This window comes from Arachis hypogaea, chromosome 14, assembly GCF_003086295.3.
Source record: "Arachis hypogaea cultivar Tifrunner chromosome 14, arahy.Tifrunner.gnm2.J5K5, whole genome shotgun sequence".
NCBI classification, from domain to species: Eukaryota; Viridiplantae; Streptophyta; class Magnoliopsida; order Fabales; family Fabaceae; genus Arachis; species Arachis hypogaea.
Genome location: NC_092049.1, coordinates 67,018,449 through 67,023,313, shown reverse-complemented (window position 1 = coordinate 67,023,313; position 4,865 = coordinate 67,018,449). Strand labels below are relative to the sequence as shown.

The window sequence follows — 4,865 nt, the reverse complement described above, 5'->3', positions numbered from 1 at the left end:
GGAACCGCATCATTTGAATCTCTGTAGCTCAAGTTATGGCAGATTAAGTGCGAATAGGTCGGCTTGACAGCTTTTGCGATTCCTTCATTTCTTCATGAGTTCTCCATTTTTACATGCTTTTCATTCATTCCCTTGCTCCAATCCTTGCCTCCTAAAACTGAAATCACTTAACAAACATATCAAGGCATCTAATGGAATCAAAGGTAAATCAAGATTAAACAATTAAGGACTTAAAAAGCATATTTTCACTCTTAAGCATAATTAAAGGAGAATTTACAAAACCATGCTATTTTATTAGATAAATGGGAGAAAGGTTGACAAAATCCTCTAAATTCAACACAAGATAATCCCTAAATATAGGGTTTATCAATGATGTCAAGGCATCTTAGGCTAGTTTCACTAGCCTTTTTCTTTGTTTTCAGAAGGTTTTATGCTCTTTTTTGAGCTATAAGTAAGCAATTGGGTTAGAAATTCATGTATGCCTAGATTCATCCAACCATGGTTAATTTGATGCAATTTCATGAGAATTATGCTATAATTACTTGGGTTCTAAGAATGATGATAATTCCCATAACTTTAGCAAGACTTTGATGCATGTATTGATTGATGACAAGTGAAGGAAAGCATGGAAGGAAGTTGAAGAATGAGCATGAAAAGGATGAAGAAGAAGCAATGTTGGTGGCCAAGTTGGACCACCAACGTTGCCTCAAATATTGAGAGGGAGGCAGAGGAATTCTCTGCATAATTAGCTGATGCCCACGTTGGAGGGAACGTTGACATGCCAACGTTACCCCTAACGTTGTGCTAAAATGAGCTTTCTGGAGATTTGGAAAATCTGTAGCGAAGCGCACGCGTGCTATACGCGCACGCGTGGATTGGAAATTCTGACAATCCACGTGCACGTGTGGCTGACACGTACGCGTAGATGGGTAACGTTGGACCAACAACGCTGCCTCAAACGTTGGTGGCCAACGTGCGCGATCTTCATTTCAAAATCCTGAATTTGAAAAAGGGCAATGACGTGCACGCGTCTATAGCGCGTACGCGCGAGCTTAACTTTTGAGAATCCACGCACACGCGTGGATAGGCCAACATTGGAGGGCATGTTGCCAGTCTAATGCTGAGGCCAACGTTCTTCTAAAAGCTTTCAAAGTTGGAAATTGGGATTTTTGCATCCATGCGCACGCATAGCATATGCATACGTGTGGATGCGTATTCTGATTCCAAGGGCGCAAAAGCGCAAGGCAAGCGTACGCGTGGGTAGAAGAACGTTGGCACTCCAACATTGAGTCAAACGCCAATGACAGCAAGCAGAACTGAATTTTCAAAGAGGCGTTTGATTCAATGTTGGGCCTCAAACGTGGACTCCAACGTGAGCATCAGAACTTTGCAATTCAAGCAGATCTCTTCTCAACAGCAAGGGAAACCAATTGGAGCAACTTCAACCCAATTCAATGAAGGCCAAAAGCCCAATTCAGAGATTGAAGATCAATTAAAGAAAGTGTATAAATAGATTAGAATTCAAGTTAGTTGGGAAAATTTTTTAGCTGGCGGAGAGAGATACTGACACTCTGCTAATTTTAATTTGCTGCAATTCTTTCAATTTTGAAGGTATCTTTCAATTCCATTTTACATTCTGAGAGCTATGAACAACTAAACCCCTTTCATTGGGTTAGAGAGCTCTGTGTAATTCAATGGATCAATATTAGTTTTCATTTTTCTTCTTCTTTCTTTTCTCTTGATTTTGCTAGAAAGCTTTCGTTCTTCATCCTATTGGATAGTTATCTTGGGAAAGAAGTTATCCATAATTGGATCTCTTTTGAATCTTGGAAGAGGAATGAGGAGATCATGCTAGAATTGCTTTCTCACATTGGATTAGATTGGGGTTTGGATGGATATAGTGACATGTAATTCTACCAATACTTTGATCTATGAATTTGGGCAATTGTTCATGCTTAGAGAGATTAGATTGCCAAGGAATTGGGATCTAATCACCTAAGATTGCCAAGAAGATCAATGAATGCATTGATTGAGAAAGAGATGAAAATGAACTTGATTCAGAGAATTATCACATCTCCTGACCCCAATGAATCCCTCACTCTGATCTTACCCATTCTCATTACTTTTTGCTCTTTAATTTCATGCTTAATCCCCATTCCCATTTAATTTCATGCAATTTAAGCTTCTATCATTTAATTTCTCGATCTTTAATTTTTTTCATTTAATTTCTTACAATTTAAGTTTCCCGCCAAATTTACATTCTTCAATCTCAACCCAATTTTGATTTCACTCAACTAGCACAATTCTCCAATTAACATTGATCAACCAACCAATCCCTGTGGAATTCGACCTCACGCTATAGTGACTTTTTACTTGAAGACAATCCGGTGCACCTGCCAGTAGGAAATTATTGAGAGACAGTTTTCGAGTGAATCAAGTTTATGGCGTCGTTGCCGGTGATTAGTTTTGTATTGACAATTACTAAATTGGAGGATAACTAGATTGAGCATTTTTTTTCTTTTGTTAATTGAATTTCAATTTCTGCTGTTACATTTACTTTTTGCAATTTTAGTGTCTCTTTATTTTTCTTTATTTCTTTACTTTCCAGCAAAACTAATCCACTAACTCATTAGCTGTTTGATTAATTGCCTCAATTGCTCTAACGACACTTTTTCATTAACTGTGAAATCTTCACTTATTGGGTGCTGCTTGTTTTGGTACTTGTATGACAGGTAGAAGAGAGGCTTCAACCTCTTTTGACAGTGAACCAGAAAGAACCTTCCTCATATTGAGAAGGGAAACAAGAGGAAAAAAGGCCATTGGTGTAGAGGAAGAAGAGGAAGATTTGGATATAAACATGGAGGATGATATGGAAAACCATCATAAAGAAAAGGTGAACAATCAAGCCAGAAGAGGTGCAGCCAACCCTGCTGGACAAGAGAGGAGAGTTTTAGGCTCCTATATCAATCCAAGCCCAGGAAACTGTGGTAGCAGCATTCAAAAGCCAACTATCCATGCTAATAATTTCGAATTGAAGCATCAATTCATCACCCTCGTGCAGAACAATTGTTTATCCTGACACCTATAGATTGCTACTGTTTCCATTTTCCTTGAGGGACAAAGCATCCAAATGGCTAGAATCATTTTCCAAAGAAAACTTGACAACCTGGGAGGATGTGGTGAATAAATTCTTAGCAAGGTTCTACCCTCCTCAAAGAGTGAATATACTGAGAACTGAGGTGCAGACATTCAGACAGCAGGATGGTAAAACTTTGTATAAAGCCTGGGAGAGATTCAAAGATCTAACAAGGAAATACCCCCTGAGATGTTTAATGAGTGGGTGCAATTGCACATCTTTTATGAAGGGATTTCCTATGAATCAAAGAAAGCTGTAGACTATTCATCTGGAGGCTCCCTGAACAACAAGAAGACCATTGAAGAAGCCATTGATGTTATAGAGACAGTGGCTGACAATGAGTATTTTTATGTCTCAGACAGAAGCAACAACAGAGGAGTCATAAAATTAAACCACATGGATGCAATCTTGGCCCAAAATAAGATGATTACCAAGCAACTAGCTGATTTGACCAAGCAATTGGAGAAGAATCAGGCTGCAGCCATCCATACCTAACCATCACCTCGAGGAGAGTTGGATACAGAGGAAGGAGTTAACTGGGAGGAAGCCAATTACCTTGGAAATTCATCTAGGCAAGCTCATGATCTATATTCTAACACCTATAACCCTGGTTGGAGGAACCACCCAAACTTTGAGTGCAGAAACCAACAAAACCAAGGCCAAGACCACAAACCTCATAACACTAACCAGTACACCTACCAATAATCCAACCCAAGATCATATCAACATCCATACAACAATTCTTCCCAGCCACCATACCAAAACCAAGATAACCATTCTCAACACCCCAATTCCAACCAACCATCACCACATGATGATAACAGAATATCCAAAATTGAAGCCATGCTTGTAAATCTTTGCAAGGAGTCTGAAGACATGAAAAACTTCAAGGAGGAAGTGATAGATAGTCTGAAAAGTCGAGGAGAGACTATTAAGAAGCTTGAATCTCAAGTGGGACACCTCTCTCAGCAGATTTCTAAGTCCACTGATGGTTTCCCAAGTGACACTGAGAAAAATCCAAGAGAGAAAATGAAGAAGGTGAAATGGGAAGAATGTAAGGCAATTGTAACAACCCCAATTTTCGAAAACGCGAGATCTTTTATGAAAGTACGGATTTCTCCAGAAGATCAGTGGTGCACGAATTGTGAATCACACTTTTCACAACTCGTACCACTAACCAGCAAGTGCACTGGGTCGTCCAAGTAATACCTTACGTGAGTAGGGGTCGAATCCCACAGAGATTGTTGGATTGAAGCAATCTATGGTTATTTTGTAAATCTTAGTCAGGAAGTCAATTATGTTTATCAGTTGAATTGCAAATAAACAAGAGAGCATGGATTAAAGGTTACTTGTTATGCAGTAATGGAGAATATGTTGAAGTTTTGGAGATGCTTTGTCTTCTGAATCTCTGCTTTCCTCTGTCTTCTTGTTCACGCACGCACGTCCTCCTATGGCAAGCTGTATGTTGGTGGATCACCGTTGTCAATGGCTACCTTCCATCCTTCCAGTGAAAACTACGCTCACGCGCTCTGTTACAGCACGGCTAATCACCGGTTGGTTCTCGATCCGGTTGGAATAGAATCCCTTGATTCCTTTGCGTTTGTCACTAACGCCCAGCCTTCAGGAGTTTGAAGCTCGTCACAGTCATTCAATCCTTGAATTCTACTCGGAATACCACAGACAAGGTTTAGACTTTCCGGATTCTCATGAATGCCGCCATCTATTCTAG

At 39.7% G+C, this 4,865-nt stretch overlaps 1 non-coding gene across 1 annotated transcript; it reads right to left on the bottom strand.

Moving 5' to 3' along the window:
- Positions 1–3,224: 3,224 nt before the first annotated feature.
- On the bottom strand, positions 3,225–3,331 carry LOC112745741 (small nucleolar RNA R71). The gene has a single exon (XR_003173654.1). It is a non-coding gene; the product is annotated as a small nucleolar RNA R71 (small nucleolar RNA).
- Positions 3,332–4,865: the final 1,534 nt, after the last annotated feature.